An 18,493-nucleotide genomic window follows, 5' to 3' on the forward strand; every position below is an offset into this window, starting at 1 on the left:
AGAATTAAGTTCCCTGTCAGCAAGAAATTAGAACATTCACATTTATGACTGTGAATGAACATACGAAATAGGAGCAGAAATTGGCCACTCGGCCCCTCGAACCTGCTGTGCCATTCGACAAGATCATGGTCGATCTGTCTGTGTTTCAAATTCCACATTCCCATCTACCCCTGATAACCTTTGATTCCCTTGCCTAACAAGAATCTATCTGCCTCTGCCTTAAAAATATTCAATGACCCCCGCCCCCACTGCCTTCTGAGGCCACGGGTTTTGGAGTCGCACAACCCTCCAAGAGAAAAAATTTCTCCTCACCTCTGCCCTAAAAGGGCGGACCCTGGGGTGCACCTGTTGAGGTTAACGTCTTCTATGATTAATGGTGATTTGCTGCTGCATTGTCCTCTTTGGGTAGCGTCTGTAAATGCCAGCCTACGCTTGAGACCAGGTGGTGGCAGTGGAGGATGACCAAAGGAGGGAGGAAGGTGGGGTAGGCTTAGTGGGGAAGGGTGGAGCGGTGGCTGGGCAAGGGAGGCAAGGTTAGTGCGGGCTGTCCGGGGAGGGAGGGTGCGGGCTGTCCGGCAAGGGAGGGTGCTGGGTGTCCGGGTAGGGAGGGTTCACTCTGTCCGGGGAGGGAGGGAGGTCACGGGGAGTCCCGGGGGGAAGGAGGGCGCGGGGAGTCCCGGGGGGAGGGAGGGCGTGGGGAGTCCCAGGGGGAGGGGAGGGCACGGGGTGTCCCGGGGAGGGAGGGGGAGGGGAGGGCACGGGGTGTCCCGGGGAGGGGAGGGCGTGGGGTGTCCTGGGGAGGGGAGGGGAGGGCGCGGGGTGTCCCGGGGAGGGGAGGGGAGGGCGCGGGGTGTCCGGGGGAGGGGAGGGGAGGGCGCGGGGTGTCCGGGGGAGGGGAGGGGAGGGCGCGGGGTGTCCCGGGGAGGGGAGGGGAGGGCGCGGGGTGTCCCGGGGAGGGGAGGGGAGGGCGCGGGGTGTCCCGGGGAGGGGAGGGGAGGGCGCGGGGTGTCCCGGGGAGGGGAGGGGAGGGCGCGGGGTGTCCGGGGCAAAGAGAGGCAGGCTAATCGCTCGAGTGGGCATTGGTCATGTTTTTTGGTTGGGGGAGGGGCTGTTCTCAGTACTGGTGGTGACAGAGGGAAGCATCTAGAGGCTGGGGCTGTGGTGCTGAGGTTTGGATCCTGAGGGTTAGGATTAGGGCACTGGGTGGCAGAGATGGTGATGGGGGAGGTGGATCTGGTAGGGTGGGAGTAGCAGGGTCATGGCCGGGTACTGTAGGGTTTCATGGAAGTGATGGTGGAAAGTCAGGTTAACGGTGGCCTGGAGGGTGGGAGGTGTCAGGGTCAGAATAGGCATGTTCACTTGGATGGTTAAGGGCTCGGAGGGAAAGTGGAAATAAAGACATAGGCCTGAATCTTCTGGTCAGCGTGTGGGGTGGGCCCCACTCGCCAACGTGTAAAATAACACGCGGTGACGTCAGGTGTGCGTCCTGAGGTCACCGCACGTCATTCTGATCTTCAGTTCGGCGGGTGTGCACCAGAGTCGGCTGTGCGCCTGCCGAACTGTCAGGGGCCTATTAAGTCTGTTTGAAAACTAATTGAAGTAATTAACAGGGCTGCCCGTCCAACCTTAAAGTTGGGGGGGGGTCAGGCGAAGAGCCCAGGCGGCCTTCGCATTTATCATGGAACCAGATCCACAGGCGGGATGAGGTTTCATGAAATGTTTATTAATTTAATAAATTGTTTCATGTGAATTGATAAACATGTCCCAGTTCATGTGACAATGTCACATGAGGGGACATGTCTGAATAATTTTTTTTAAATCATATTTTTATGACTTTCCTTAATCTCCCTGAGGTAGCTCCACGTGAAAGAGCGCAGGCCCTGACTCTCCCTCCTCCCCCCGCCCACACAGGTAGCGCTTAGCGCTTCTAGGTGTGCATCACGCTGGGTGGGCCTTAATTGGCCCGCCCATGCAAAATGGCGGCACCCAGCCAATCGCGGGCAGCTGCACTCCCCTGCCCGCTCCCGCCCAGCCCGCCTGACGGGGAGAAAATTCACCCCATAAATTATTATAGGGTCAAGGGTAACGAGGGGAGGGTGAAAGGCGAATAGGGGGAGATGAAGGATAAAGTGGTGCTGGTGAGGGAAGATGGGGGGGATCTTGGTGGGTGGCAGTGGGAGAGCAGCAAGAGGCAGAGGCTGCTCGAAAAGCGTCCTCAGAGGGACCCTAATCAGGTCACCAGTACCTGCTGGGTGGCAGGATTCGCTGCTGCCAAGGATGCTTCCTACACCGTTCAGGATCCTTATACCTTGCACAGTGGATGATGTGAGACAACACATGGTGATCAAATAGGCTCACATCATCTGTGGGTGCTCAGCAATGAAGTGCATTGCCCTAAAATATACGCGATCACTTCAGCAACGAGCAGCATGATGAGAATACAACAAGCATAAACACAGTGTAATTATACATATATTTACAATTATGATCGATATTTAAGGGTGATACTTGTGCCCTTAAAGTTTCTTTACTTTTTTCTACTCTTGCCTAGCAACTGTTGCACTGCACCCATGGTAAGAGTGACGGAGTGCAGGTCCGACTGCATAGTTGGCAGACACTGTATGTTCTGCTGGATCTGTGTCTCCAAGGCGGCCGCTCGCATGCTGGAGCCACGAGAGCAGGCAGAATGTGGATGGACTCCTCCAGCCTTTTGGTCCAAGTCTGTGCATGGTCTCTGGCATCTCTGCCTGATGTTCCCCTGCTGTCTCTGCATCCACAACATATGGCCGGGTCCAGAGGCTTGTCATCTGCGTGGGGCTGAGCAGGGGCCTGGTCTCCGGCAGTCCTCTTGAGTGTCAGAGTGTAAGAGGGTGTGAGAGTCCCTTCAGAGTCCCACTTAGGTTCAAAATCGTACTCTGGATGTAACAGGAATGAGTGGCAATGCCAAGACATGTGTTAAAACAACAATTTTATTGAATATTGAATAATGATAATTATAATAACAACATAACATTGAAATTGATATAAAAAGAGAAAGAAGTAAAAAGAAAGAAAGATAACTTTATTGAAAGGAGAAAGCGCTGGAAAAACATCAATCCCTATCAGTTCTCCTCACAGATACTGCAAGGCTTTGCAGACATCACAATCCTAGTTGTTGACGCATCTTTTGATTGTGTCTTACCATCTGCCATCAATCAGGTTATAGTCCATCAATCAGGTTATAGTCCATCAATCAGGTTATAGTCCATCAATCAGGTTATAGTCCATCAATTAATCTCCATCTCCTGGTGACCAACCCATGGAAGGCCACTCATTGTCTTGGCATGTAGTTCAAGGGTCAGCGGGGTCACATAACGTAAGAACAGTTTGACTTTTTAAACAATAACTTTTTTAGTGGCGCATCAAGAAAAAAACAATGTTCAGTCAAAACAACAGCTGTGAAAATGATGTGTAAGAAAAAAAAATCCTTGGGGGATAAGTCCAAGTCTACAGTTAATTATGTTACTGATCATACAATTGATCACTAATCAAAGCACAATCATTTAAATCAATGTCTGCAAAATAAGATTCATTGCAGGTTGACTTAAAAATCAAGAGATGAAGCAAAAATAAGATTATGAAAAACTTGTTATTGCGGCTGTAGGACTACAAGAGACCTCGGCCGTCACTTCCTCTGTCAGCTGTGGACCCCGGTCTGACCAGGTTGTGACCTTGAGGCTAGTCTAGAATATGGACCCACCGAGGTGAGTCATCTGCGCTGGTGGAGGGTACAGATAAACGCTGTGACTGTGCATTCTTTGAGGCATCATCTTTAGAGGTGGCATGGGGGATGGTTTGGTGGTTGGTCTCCCTTGTGAGCCTCCCCGTTTTCCTGCCTGTATGCGGAATAGAGAAAAGAGAGATTTAGTGATCGACTAAGCAGGTTTCTTAATTAAAGCAACATCCCACCCTGTGGCCACAGCTGACAACTGCAGACTGGAGGCATCCTCACTAGTTTCCTGGAGAGTCCTATCTCACCTTCAGCACAGACATGGTCCTGCTCCTCCCCGGCTATCTCAGTGATCTGCTCCTCGTACGGGGTGAGAATTCTAATGTCCAGAATTCCACCTCCGGTCTTGGATCCCTCCCCCTTGTTGCGCGTCTCTTCTCTTGCAGAAAGACAGAAGGATTGTTTGCCATCCCGCTGGCTGCATGAGCAGTTCAGGAGCATGCATGCTGCCGATTGCAACTGCTGAGCCCTCCCCAGTAGGTGATTAACAAGCAGGATGTCCTGCAACTGATAGTGGCCGGCACACATTCAGTGCTCACGCCCCATCCGCTGGCAAGTGCTGCAACCCAATCTCCTGTCTGACATCCCTGGGCACTCGCACAATTAGACTGCCTGGTGCCCCCTTATGTGTCTAGGTTTTCAGGGAGAGTAGATGGTGCACTTACCCTGGCGGAGCGCACCAGATAATTCACCCCCTCGCGATACTGCTGGACGTTTCTTTAGTGGGGCCCACGGGCGCTAACCTCTGCCACGACCTCCGTCCGAGCCGCCGTGGTCAGAGGGGGAAAGTCTCCCGCTGCCATCCCGGGAAAACAGCACCTCCCGTCTTTCCAGGACGGCCCGGAGGAGAATCACCCGGGAAGCTTTGCTGAACTGTGGGACTGCACGTTTTCTGGGACATTAAAGGCGGCCAGACTGAAGTTCCTGGCCTGCAGGGAGTGATTGGCTGTCCGGCTGCCCTTTAAATATTAGCGCCTGGGCCTTCGAGCCCACAAGGTAAAAGCGGAGACGGCGACTTCCTGCCTGTCCCCGCCACGAGATTCGCTTCTGCGTGATGCACAGGTAATGAGCTGAACGGTGGAAGGTCAGACTGTGGGCAGCACCCCCTCCGCAGCAGAAACCTCTCTCACTTCCGCCCCCACCACCGAACCTGGGAAGATTCTGGCCGTTAGCCTGAGACAAAATTAATTTGCGCTTGGGAAAAATACAGGCTAATAAATGAAAATTGGCAAAGATTTCTCGAAGGTAAATCGTGTTTGACCGACTGGATTGAGTTGTTTGGTGCAGCAGCAGTAAGTGTTGAAGAGAGTGGTTGTGGCTGTTGTGTGTGTGTGTTTGGACTTTCAAAAGCCATTTAATAAAGAAACACAGAACACACTTGTTGGAAACATTAAAGCTCATGGGATTAAAAAGGCAGCAGCAATATGGAGATGAAATTGGCTAAGGGACAGAAAACAAAGGTTCATGGCAAATGGTTGTTTTTCAGACTGGGGTATTTATATATGAATGATCTGCACTTGGGTATACAGCTGATAATTTCACAGTTTATAAATGACACATAACTCAAATATACTAAACAATGAGGAGGATAGCAAAAGACTGTAGGAGGACATAGACTGGAAAAATGGGCAGACATATGGCAGATTAAATTTAACCCAGTGAAGTGTGAAATGATATGTTTTGGTAGGTGTTGCAAAAATGTTTAATTTTATGATTCATATGTTTTAGAAATTAACTTTGTAAATGTAAGGTCGCTGAAACTTTGACATTCACGAGTTGCCAGATCACCCCAGGTATTTGCACGTCACAGGTCCTTCCACGTGTACTTACAAGGTCAGAGTGCGAAGGGGGAGAGCCTTAAAATGGCTGGTGGGCCTGTTTTGCTGGGGAATTGAAGACAGTCAGTCTTGAGGAGAATTTCCTGGGGCAGAATTTCCCCCCTGTTGGGGTGGAAGTTCAGGAGCGGGCACGTACAGGCGCACCTCTGATCGGGGGCGCGCCGCCATTTTATGTGGGTGGGCCAATTAAGGCCCGCCCAGTGTGACGTCTGCCAGGAACGCTCCCTGTGCGGGTGGGGGGGGCAATTCCCTAAGACGAGAGTGCGTGAAAGGGCGCACTTATCTCCCTGAGGCTAAGTGCTGCCTCAGGGAGATCGGCACCAAATTCAAAAATGTTAAAAATAGAATAATAAAATTTCCCTGACATGTCCCCTCATGTGACACTCTCACATGAGTTGGGACATGTCCATCATTTTTAGTTAAACTTTTATTAAATTTTTAAAAACCCTACATGAAACCTCATCCCGCCCGCCAGGGCTCCCAGCCTGCCCACCAACCTTAAGGTTGGACGGGCAGGTCCTTTAACTACTGCAATTACTTTTTAAATGGCCTCAGTTGGCCTTTTTCAGGTCGGTGGGCGCACAGCTGATTCGGCTGTGCCCCCTCCAACCTGAAAATTGAAATGACGCGGGGTGACATCGGGAGTTCCGCCTGACGTCAACCCGCGTCATTTTACGCATCGGCGTGCGGGTCCCGTCCCCTGTACGCCGACCGGGAAATCCTAACTCTTGTCTTTGTTAGGGATATAAATTGTTCATGTAATTTCCCCAGTTTAAAAAGAGATTGAAAAACAACTGGTAAGCAAGGGAAGGTCTTAAAGTACCAATATGCTTTTCAGATCAAAAGACAAGTTTGAGAATTGAAACTGATTAGTTGAAATCTCCATCTGGGACATCCCAGGTATGCCACATTGCCGTGGGGATAGATTGCAGGGAGGCAGTCTTTTGATTTGGGTTTATCTGTGCATTTTCTCATAGAAACATGTTGGGAGTACCTTTGAAATGGGCAGTTATACATCTGAGCTGGAATAGTTAGGAAACAGGCAGAGAGAGAAAAGCTGTTAGGAGCTGGAGACCACTAAGCAAGAAAGCAATGAAGACCATTCTTGGGCTCGGGTATCTGCAATTGTGAGGTGCTTAAAGAGAATTGGAGGGTCGCCTGGATGAATGCTAATGGAAGGGCCCCAAGAAATGTGATACCTCGGAGAATAGCAGAAACACAGGAGAATCAAAGTGAATTCCTGAAAGCTGTGGCACACTTTGGATTGGTCCCAGGAGAAGTGATGGAACTTTGGATGGAATTAAGAACAGAATGAGAAGTGGTCCAGTAAGATTTTAAAGTTTAAAACCTAGGTGTTTATGAAATATTTGTAATAAATCAGAAGCACTTACTTTGTTTAATTCTTGTATAGTAAAAAGTTTTTGTTTAAAACATGAAATCATGTGGCATCATTCTTTCAGTTAATAACTGGGAGTTTGAATTTCTTTTTAAAAGTTGATGGTCTCCCTCAAGATCATAACATATGAAAAATTAGGAGAGACACTATAAATTAAATGGTACAATTTTTTAAAAGGGGTGGAGGGACAGGGAGACCTGGAAGTGTATGTATAGAAATTTTTGAAGGTGACAGGACGAGTTGAGAAGACTAATAAAGCATACGAACATACGAAATAGGAGCAGAAGTAGGCCATTTGGCCCCTCAAGCCTGCTTCGCCATTCAATAAGATCATGGCTGGTCTGTTTGTGTTTTGAATTCCATATTCCCATCTACCTCCGATAACTTTTGATTCCCTTGCCTAACAAGAATCACTGCCTTAAAAATATTCAATGACTCCACCTCCACTGCCTTTGGAGGCAGAGTTCCAAAGTCACAGAACCCTCAGAGAAAAAATTTCTCTTCACCTGTGTCCTAAAATGGCAACCCCTAATTTTAAAATAGTGCCCCCTAGTCCTAGACTCGTCCACAAGAGGAAACATCCTTTCCACGTCCACCTGGTCAAGACCATTCAGGATCTTATATACTTCAGTCAAGTCACCCTTCAGTCTTCTAAACTCCAGTGGAAACAAACCCAGCCTGTCTAACCTTTCTTCATAAGACAACCCATTCATTACAGGTACCAATCGAGTAAACCTCCTCTGAACCACCTCCAATGCATTTACATCCTTCCTTAAATTAGCAGACAAAAACTGCACACAGTATTTGAGACAAAAGCAGAAAATGCTGGAAAAATTCAGCCGGTCTGACAGTATCTGTGGAGAGAGAAACAGAGTTAATGTTTCGAGTCAGTTTGACCTTTCTTCATACGAACTCGAAACATCGACTCGCTTTCTCTTTCCACAGATGCTGTCAGACCTGCTGAGTTTTTCCAGCATTTTCTGTTTTTGTTTCAGATTTCTAGCATCTGTAGTGTTTTGCTTTTATCACACTATTTGAGATGCGGTCTCACCAATGCCCTGTATAACTGAAGCATAACATCCTTACTTTTATATTCAATTCCCCTTATAATAAAGGATAGCATTCCATTAGCCTTCTTAATTATTTGCTTGATATGCATACCAACTTTTAGTGGCTCATGCACTAGAACACCTAGATCCCTCTGCACTCAGAATTCTGCAGCCATTCTCTGTTTAAGGAATACTCTTATTTTATTCTTCCTGCCAAAGTGAACAATTTCACATTTTTCCACATTATACTCCATCTGACAGATTTTTGCCCATTCACTCAACCCATCTATATCCGACTGCAACCTTCTTATGTCCTCTTCACAACATACTTTCCTACCTATCTTTGTGTCATTTGCAAATTTAGCTACCATGCCTTCATTTCCCTCATCTAAGTCATTGATATAAATTGTAAAAAGTTGAGGCCCCAGCACAGACCCCTGTGGGACTCCACTCGTTACATCCTGCCAATCAGAAAAAGACCCATTTATGCAAACTCTGTTTTCTGCCAGCCAGCCAATCTTCTATCCAAGCTAATATGTTACTCCCTACACCATGAGCTTTTATTTTCAGCAATAGCCTTTGATGTGGCATTTTATCAAATGCCTTCTGGAAATCCAAGTACAGAACATCTACAGGCTCCCCTTTATCCACAGCTCATGTTACTCCTTCAAAGAACTCCAATTAATTGGTTAAACATGATTTCCCTTTCACAAAACCATGCTGACTCTTTCCAATTACCTTGAGTTTCTCGAAGTGTTCAGCTATAATTTCCTTAATGACCAATTCTAAAACCTTCCCCACAACAGATGTCAAGCTAACTGGCCTAAAGTTTCCTGTTTTTTGCCTCCCTCACTTTTTGAATAGAAGGATTATATTTGCTATTTTCCAGTCTGATGGAACCTTTCCAGAACCTAGGGAATTTTGGAAAATTAACACCAACGCATCTACTACCTCATTAGCCACCTTTTTTTAAGACCCTAGGATGAAGTCCATCAGAGCCCTGAGACATGTCAGCCTACAGCTCCATCAGTTTGCACAATACTACTTCCCTAGTGATTGTAATTTCACCAAGTTCCCCTCTCTCTTCCACCTCCTGATTTACAACTATTACTGGAATGTTTTTTGTACCCTCTATAGTGAAGACAGAAGCAAAATATTTGTTCATTTCATCTGCCATTTCCATATTATCTGCTATTAACTCCCCATTGTCATTCTTTAGAGGACCAACACTTACTTTACTTACTCTTCTCCTTTTTACTTACTCTTCTCCTTTTTAAATACCCGTAGAAACTCTTGCTATCCATTTTTACATTTCTGGCTAGTTTCCTCTCATACTCTAATTTCTTTCTCCTGATTAACCTTTTAGTAATTCTCTGCTGTTTTAAATTCTGACCAATCATTTGACCTGCCACTCATCTTTGCTCAGTTATATACTTTTTCCTTAAGTTTGATGCTTTCCTTAACTTCTTTAGTTAACCAGAGATGGTGGGTCGTCCCCTTAGAATTTTTCTTATAGTAGGAATATTCTTATTTTGAGTATTCAGAAAAATCACCTTAACTGACTGCCACTGCTTCTCTATCATTCTATCCCCTAGCCTAGTATCCCAGATAACTTCAGCTCGCTCAGCTTTCATGCCCACATAATTGTCCCTATTTAAGTTTAAAATACTAGTCTTAGACCCACTCTTCTCCCTTTCATACTGGATGTAAAATTCAATCATAGTGTGGTCACTGCTACCTAGGGGTGCCTTTACCCTGAGCTCATTAATTAATCCTGTCACATTACACAATATCAAGTCTAATATAACCTGCTCCCTCTCATTGGTTCCAGATTTGTACTAATGTCCCATTGTACTAATGAGCTTTCTGGAAAGAATGGCTTGAGAGATATGGTGGGGAGATGCAATTAGTGTTAATGAAAGGGACGAAATTTGTTGGGGCAAGTGACTTTTGACCTGTTCCTAAAAACTTTATACTCTAATTTTCTGATGCAAGAGAAGTAATGGAGAGGCGACTTACAATATTATGAAAAGAAGAAACATTTTAAAAGATAGAGGTCAGTGAAATGGCAGAGATCAAAGGCAACTCTGTACTGAAATGAGAAACAGATGTTGTACACTAAATCAAGAATGAAGAAACATGTGGTATACTGGAATGAAGAGACAGTGTATACTGAAAAGCAAAAGTTATGGAGACTTGGGGAAGCAAACTTGGCAGGTGGAGTGGTGAATGAAAGAAACAGCAGTGGGCCAAGAAATTTTTGTGGAGTCACAGGAGCACCACAAAATCATTCGGAATACATAGCTGTACTGTTTCTGCACCAGCTGCAGAAGTCCTTTAAGGACAACTAGTTAGGGTGCGCTACATCCACTTCTGAGCTGTGCAGCATGCATCAGAGATCAATAGCATAAAGGTTATGTTATTGGACTATTAATCCAGAAGCCTGGATTAATGATGTTGGGGGCAAGAGTTCAAATCCCACCATGGTAGCTGAGAAATTTGAGTTCCTTAATTAATTAAATAAGTCTAGAATTGAAAGACTAGTAATTAAAACTTCTGATTGTTATTACAAATCTATCTGGTTCACTAAGGAACTCTGCTGCCCTAACCTGGTCTGACCTAAATGTAAATTTAGACCCACAGAAATGTGCTTGAGATTTACATAGCTGCCTCCGAAATGGCTTAGTAAGCCACTCAGTTAAGGGTAATCGAGAATGAGCAATAAATGCTGGCCTTGCTGGTGATACCCATATCCCACAAATGAATTAAACAAAACATTCCTTTCACTAGTACCTGAAAATTGTAGCTGGGTCCTATGTATGTCAGGCAGCTTCTCAGCCCACCTGTTTCCAAGAACATGGTGTCGGACAGATTGAGAGCAGAAATGGTGAGGCCAGTTTCAGAGTGCTGCTGCCTAGTTCCTGCAGTGAAAATAATTTCCTAAGGGTCCAATGTTGAATCTTTTGGTCTATATTAAAAGCATTTTCTGCACTAGTACCTGATTTTACAAAAAACAATAAAACCCACCTTTGGCTAAAATGTGCTACAAACTAATAGTGAGTTGAAATGTGATCGCCACTATAAATACACAAATCATCCAGCAACTTGTTCTGAAGAAGAGATAGCCCATAAATTGCAAATCATCACAAGTTTATAGAATCAGAGAATGATACGGCACAAGAGGGGACCATTTGGCCCATTGTGCCTGCGCCAGCTCTTCGGTAGAACTATGCAATTGGTCCCACTCTCTCCTGTGTTCCCAAAGCCCTGTAACATGCTTTCCTTATCAATATTTCCCTTTTGAATATTACTACTGAATCTTATCTCACCCCCCCCCGTTCAGGCAGTACGTGCTAGATCACAACTCTCTGTGTAAAAAATAAGTTTCCTCATGTTGCCTCTAGTTCTTTTTCCAAATCACCTTAATCTTAAATCCTCTAATTAAAAATCTTTCTGCAACTGAATATAACTTATCCTTATTTATTATATCATAATAGTTCAAGGTTTTCTCCTCTTAACCTTCTATGCTCCAAGGAGAACAATCACAGCTTCTCTAGTCTCTACACATAACTGGTACCATTTCAGTAAATCTCTTCTGTACCCTCTCCAAGGCCTTGGACATTTCCCAAAAGCGTGATGTCTAAAATTAAACACAATACACCAGCTGAGGCTTAACCAGTGTTTTATAACATAACTTCTTTGATTACATACCCTGCCCTTCTATTAATAAAGCCAAGGACCCCATATATGCGTGATGGGCACGCGAGGAGACAGGTGACTATGCCAGAGTGAGACGGAGATGGAGACTTAGTGAGTAGTGAATTAGGTTCACGTGGGAATTTGGCACATGGGAAAGCGGTGTAGTATACATAGGAATTATTCTAAGTTAATTGAATGAGTAATTAAGTTAACTAAATAACAATGACAGGATAGATATTATGTTGCAGCTGTGGAATGAGGGAGCTTTTGGACGCCAAGGTGATCCATGACCAGGTAAGGATGGCAGGTTTCCTTCCTTAAAGGACATTAGCAACAACTATAATGACAATTGATGATAGTTTCATGGTCACCATCACTTGAAACTAGTTTTCAATTCTGGATTTTATTAATTGAATTTGTGCCCCACCAGCTGCTGTGGTGGGATTTGAACCTATGTTCCCAGGGGCATTAGCCTGGAGCCTTTTGCTTGATCTGCCTGAATTGCTTTTGCTAATCCCAATTCTAATCTCAAATGTCAATAGGATCAGCTTCTCTTTCCAAAAGCAAATCAACTTCCTTACTTACAGTTCTGGACAACACCTTAGTTGCTTCCTTCTGTAAACCCAATCCCCAAGGGCAATTAGATCATTCCTGTCATTAGGCAACAAGACCATGCACATGTACTCATGCCATTCCTTGACTGAGAAGATATGTAGGTAGCTCCAATCTATCCAGGTAGTGCTTTAACTGACTACTGGTGGATTAGGAGTAACAGTCGAATCAGCCTTGCTATCTAATTTCCTTTTCAGCTAGAAAGTTTCCAGTGCCTGTTTATCGTGTGACTTGGCGCTGACCACGGTGGGGGGGGGGGGGAATTGCTGGCACAGGCTGGCAACACAAAACCCTGTGGTACAGCATATTGGATCACCCATACATAGTGTTACCTGAATGCTACCCTAACCTGCTAAACAAGTAACTGTGCAGGCCAATTTAGAATAACCAAACTGGTTTGCAGTTCGACATTAATGAATATAGAACCCATTTTGAGCATAAGGTGAATGGGAAAGAGTGAACCAGTTTAACTTTAGTGGGTTGAGTCAATTGAAAAATAACTGCTTCCAGTCCATTAAATGTAACATCAGAACCAGGAACAATCACTGTATACAGCAAAACTTGCAGTGTTAATGACAACAAAAAAAATTTGTCAATTTTTGCTCAATTTTTAGAAGTTTAAAGGCTTTGTTGCCAATCTCAGTGCTGCCCTAGAACAAACCAAGAATCTGGCTCACTATCAATTGTAGCATAAATGACTGTATGTTGTTGAAAAGAAGGACATGTTGCCAAAGCTTGCATCTTGCACTCATCAGGACAAACACAAGAATGCCAAATTTCAAATGATCAGAACAATTTATACTACAGGAGAAAAAGGGGAAAGGATGCCAATTGGTTGGCATGTTGACTCTGATTGGCCGAGGCATTGCCATGGAGAAAACAACAGGGAACTGAAGGCTCACCAAACTCCTGGGTAATTCAAAAAAAAAGGCGCAAGGCTAGAACATATTCCTTTTGTTTGTAGAGAACGGATCCGTGCATATGAATGTATGTCACTTCGAGCAAGCATAAATAAGCTACGTTATGAGCTCAGCTGATATCTTAAATTGGCATTTCTCCTGTAGTATAAATTGTTGTGATTGTTTGAAATTTATCATCATTGTTTTTGTCCTGATGAATGCAAGACATAAAGCTTCAACAACATGTCTCTCTTTTCAGCAATATTAAAGTTCTGTACTACCAAGTGAATAAATGACTGCCTCCATTTCACTTAATGCTAATCTGTTAAAGACCTTTTGATTCTGTATTTGACTCACAAACCGTGCAACAGAATCCATAGCACCGACTGACTCAACCAGGCCACTCCTCGGATTCTTTTCTTCTCTCCATTCTCCATCAAACCATTTGGATCAAAATTTCTTCTCAGCAGCATCCTCAGTAAAGCCTTTATCTCGATGATTCATATCCCGTTAACATCTTTTGTACAGTCATGTGTTAAACTATATCGTGTAAGGCTCCCTACCTGGGTTGTAAAAATGTCTCACTGGTTTTTATTAGTGCTCTAAATCTAAACCTGTGTAGTCCACCACCAAGGGAAAGGAAATGTATTACAAAAGGCTTCACTATAGGGGATCTAAGCATCTGTAGCAGTGTGAACCTAACCTAGTTGAAAACCTACCTAGACTTTGTACAGAGTTTTCAGTACAGGTTGTTGTAAGGACTTGTTTAATACACTAGAATGAAAGTAATGAAAACTGGATCTCCATTCACGAACATTCAGCAGTGGCTGAAAACTGAGTTGCCCATTTCAGAGATTGGTCTTAAGGTGTCATCATCTCAATTAACTGTAAGTTTTTTTTAGACTAGGGAAAATGTAGTATTGAATTTCAGCTGGGTTCATTTTTTGGTTCAGCAATAAACGCTTTTGCTTTCAAATGGTTGGAACAACTTTTTAGATACAAACTCATTAAGTTCTGGCTTAGACTCACTCACTGACCCTGTTTCGAGCTTCATTTTGACCCAAATTTGCACTGATCACTAGTGACTAATTGGCTTGTCAGGTTGAATTTCAGAACAGAATGGTGGCCAAATATTACTTGTTTTATGTGTGGGTAGTATGTGGCTGATAGGTATGTCGATTGTGATTCAACTCTGTGTGTTGTTCCGCCAGTCAGTTTGTGTCTGGAACAATCTTGAACACCAGCCTTGAACAATCGAGTTGGTTACCAATGGCAATACCATTTATGTAATATCATCTGCTGTATATCAGACAAGAGGATATAGTTAGAAGCTCGAAATAACCTGGAAACTGACCAAGCATTTCTCAATATGAAGTGATTCAAGTGTTCAAGTCTTTGTGACTGGAAACACTGTCATCTATGACATACTTAAGGTGGATAGTAGTATAGTGATAATGTTATTGGACTAGTTGTCCAGAGACCCAGCTAACTGCTATGGAGAAATGAGTTCAAATCCCACCATGGCAGCTGGGGAATCTAAATTCAATTAACTAATAAATCTGGCATTAAATGCTTGTCTCATTGTGAACAGCAATCATAAAACTACTAGGTTGTTGTAAAAGCCCAGGTAGTTCATGAGAAGAATTTGCCCCCGGCGGGGTGGGGTGGGGTGGAGGGGAGTGCAGGAGTGGGTGTGTGCAGGCGCCCCTGATTGGGGGCTCACCGCCATTTTACGTGGGCGGGCCAATTAAGGCCTGCCCATCATGGCATCTGCCAGGAAGTGCTATGTGCCTCCTGTGCGGGCGGGGGATTCCCTCAGCCGGGAGTGCGCTCTTTTGCACATGCACACGAAAGAGCGCACTCATCTCCCTGAGGCTAAGTGCTGCCTCCGGGAGATCGGCGCCAAATTCAAAAATGGTCAATGCACAAAATTAAAATTTCCCTGACGTGTTCCCTCATGTGACACTGTCACATGAGTTGGGACATGTCCATCACTTTTTAAGTAAATTTTTATTGAGTTTTTAAAAACCCTCATGAAATCTCATCCCGCCCGTGGATTTTTCTGAAGCCCGCCAGGGCTCCCGGCCTGCCCGCCAACTTTAAGGCCTCAATTGGCCATTGACAGGTCGACGGGTGCACAGCTGATTCGGCTGCGCCCCCGCCGACCTGAGAATTGAAATGACGTGATGCAGGGTGACATTGGGAGTTCCGCCCGATGTCATCCCGTGTCATTGTACGCATCAGCGAGCAGGAGCCCCGCCCCCACCGCTCGCTGACCTCAATATCCAGGCCCATGAGTATGTTTCAGGTAAAGAAATCCATTATAGACTCGTAGACATTTACAGCACAGAAGACAGGAGGAGGCCATTCAGCCCATCATGTCCACACTGGTCAACAAAGATCTGACTACATCAATATTGCGACCCCCCCTCCTCTTCTATCCCCCTCTCTATCTCGTCTGAATACCCTACAACCAGAAATGTTGAGCTGCCAATCCTGCCCTTTTAGCCAAGTCTCGGTCATGGCTATGATATCATACTCCCACATGCCTATCTGTGCCCTCAGTTCATCTGTCTTATTCCTCAGGCTCCTTGCATTAAAATATGTTCCATTTAGCTTGCTAAACTTACTTCTTTCTTATCCAGCCTAGGTTTCCTCTGCCTTCCAGGCTCACTTACTGGCATTTTAACTTCTAATTCCACCTCAGCTTCTCTCCCCTCTGAACTACTTTTCAGGATCCCACTCCCCTGTCAATTTAGTTTAAATCCGCCCCGGCATCTTTACCCAGTCTGGCCTACATGTGACTCCAGACCTACAGCAATGTGGTTGACTCATAACTGCCCCTCTGAAATGGCCGAGCAAGTCACTCAGTTCAAGGGTAATTAGGGATGGGTAATAATTCACATCCCAAGAGTGAATTTTTAAAAAATCTCAACTTGCTGTTTTAGCACTTCCATTTTCAGCAAGTAACTGTTCTTTTGTTATTTATCCTCAGGTGGTTAAGGCTACTTCATTGCCCCTCTCTAGTTGCCCAGCAGAGGTGGATTTGGTGGCAATTGTTTTGGCAACTGAATGATTTGGTAAGCCACTTCAGAGGGCATTTAGAGTCAACCACACAGAATAGGATAGGAGATAGTTAGAAGTCAGAACAGATAAGGGTGACAAACTGCCTTCCCTGAAGGACTTTAGTGACCTAGCCAGGGCCCTATGTCAATTTGGTCATCATGGCTAAATTGTTTGGCCTTTCATGGCCATTTTTTTTGGTACTACTCCCCAAATGACCAGATTTAATGAACTCATGACTTGGGTGTTGCCACTCCAGTACATAACCACTACTCTACTGTACCTCTCAATCCAATCACAGTGATGCTTCTGCTTAAGCTGCTGAAAATAGCTGACAGTACAAAAGGAGGTATTACCTGAGTTTCCAGTGACAGCACTAACTTCAAAAATAGCATCAATGCAAAAGCACCTTTCCTTCCTTTTCCAGTCACCGACAAGGTAAGCAACTGTTCACCCTGGGCCAGCAAAGTGGTTTTGCTATCACTAGCCAACCCAGGTAGGAAACACCAGCAAAATGTGGTGGCTGGATGTCATCGAGCACAGTGAACCTAAACTTTCATCAAGAGACTGTTGCCTCCAAAGCATTGTATTTTGTTTTATAATGTTTCCCAAGAAGTTGCCAGGGAAAATGCGTTTCTGTTTCCTTTTTCTTTTTTTGCTAGAGTTTGGTTTCATGAGACACATGTGGCGGAACTTTATGGCCCCTCCCACCGGCAGGATTTTCCGGTCCTGCCAAAGTCACGGACTTTTGAACGGCTGGCCGCGTTTTACGGCCCCGCCCTCACTGCGACAGGGTTGTAAAATTCGGCCCATGGTGTTTAGCAGGTTAGTTGGTGTGAATACCGCCACAGTCCTGGAGCAAATACTGCCTACGCTGTGATCCCTGCAAGTATATTGACTGATAATCTGCAGCTGTTTTATGGAAACGAGGCAAATGGTATACGTTACAAAGCAACAACTCCGAGGGTTCGGACCATATAATCAAGGCCATCAAGTTATTGCAATTGCAGATAATCCACCAGAATTGTCTAAACAACATGAATAAGTGGAAATTGCCCTGGTGACAAAAAGCTTGGCATTAACCTGCCCTCTTAGACAAACCCTTTTGTAGTCACCGTTTGGCCTATTTTGAGCTTTGCCTGCTAGCCATTCTTACCACTTACTGCACTTGATGCCACCGCTGGTATCCACAGCTATTTCCGCCTCCTGAGATTGATTTCCCTTCTGCCTATTATCTCTTAAAGCTGCTGACCTGTCAAAGTCAGTCCTACTCACCAACCTGCCTCAGCCTGGGATGACTCCTGCTGCGTACCATCCCCACCAGATTTCCTTCTATTTACCATGGAACCCCAGCATCATCCCTAGTGCCTTAACCCCCATTGTATGAGGCTAGAATGGTTGCGAGATGGAGTTGTTGGGTAATTCAGGGAGGACATCCATCTATGTGCAAAGCTATGATATTTTTTGCCATTAAAATATGACGATCCCACATATATTAAGAGCTGAGATTATCCTCGGAACGTTTATGATGCAGGCAAGGCAGCATTTGTTGCTCTCCATCAGTTGCCTGAAGAAGATGATGATTCAAGTTTGTAATTCAAGAGGCATTAAGGGTCAACTAAATTGTGGGAACTAGAGTAGGCCAGACTGGGTAGAGATATACCTGAAGGATATTAGTGAATCAGCTGAGCTTTGACAAGAGAAAGACAGCTTCACAACTAACAACAACAAAAAATTGCATTTATACAACGCCTATAACAAAGTAAAACATCATAGGGAGCTTTACAGGAGCTTCAAATGAAATTCGACACTGAGCCATGTTAGGAGATATTCGATGGTTGCCCTAAAGCACTGTCAAAGAGTTAGTTTTTAACATGTAAGCTAAAAGCAAAATACTGCGGATGCTGGAAATCTGAAACAAAAGCAGAAAATTCTGGAAAAACTCAGCAGGTCTGACAGCATCTGTGGAGAGAAAAAAAGAGTTAACGTTTCAAGTCCTTATGACTCTTCTTCTTGGAATTCTAGTTTTTTAAGCATGAGAAAAGAGACCTGGTTATCATATATATCATTAATATTTTTTGAAATCACTATTTTAGTTGGAACATATTGTTCCCAGTAAATATGACAAGTCTGAGGATGATCTGATTGCACAGTAACATGCAGCAACC

The 18,493-nt window shown here is 44.8% G+C and overlaps 2 protein-coding genes across 4 annotated transcripts in view; one reads left to right on the forward strand and one right to left on the reverse strand.

The window, feature by feature from the left end:
- The window catches only part of LOC144688937 (TLE family member 5-like), a 647,395-nt gene that overhangs the window by 618,858 nt on the left and 10,044 nt on the right, over nucleotides 1-18,493 (reverse strand). The gene's annotated exons all lie outside the window — the stretch shown is intronic.
- LOC144688935 (guanine nucleotide-binding protein subunit alpha-14-like) overlaps nucleotides 1-18,493 on the forward strand; it is an 85,161-nt gene that overhangs the window by 23,207 nt on the left and 43,461 nt on the right. The window contains exon 2 of one of the 3 annotated variants that reach the window (XM_078555986.1): nucleotides 16,258-16,342. The exons of the other annotated variants lie outside the window; for them this stretch is intronic. The gene's annotated coding sequence lies outside the window, so the exon portion shown is untranslated. The remainder of the gene's footprint in view (nucleotides 1-16,257; nucleotides 16,343-18,493) is intronic. 3 annotated transcript variants of the gene reach the window in all.

The sequence above is a fragment of the Cetorhinus maximus genome, chromosome 13 (assembly GCF_964194155.1).
Source record: "Cetorhinus maximus chromosome 13, sCetMax3.hap1.1, whole genome shotgun sequence".
In the NCBI taxonomy this organism is placed as follows: domain Eukaryota; kingdom Metazoa; phylum Chordata; class Chondrichthyes; order Lamniformes; family Cetorhinidae; genus Cetorhinus; species Cetorhinus maximus.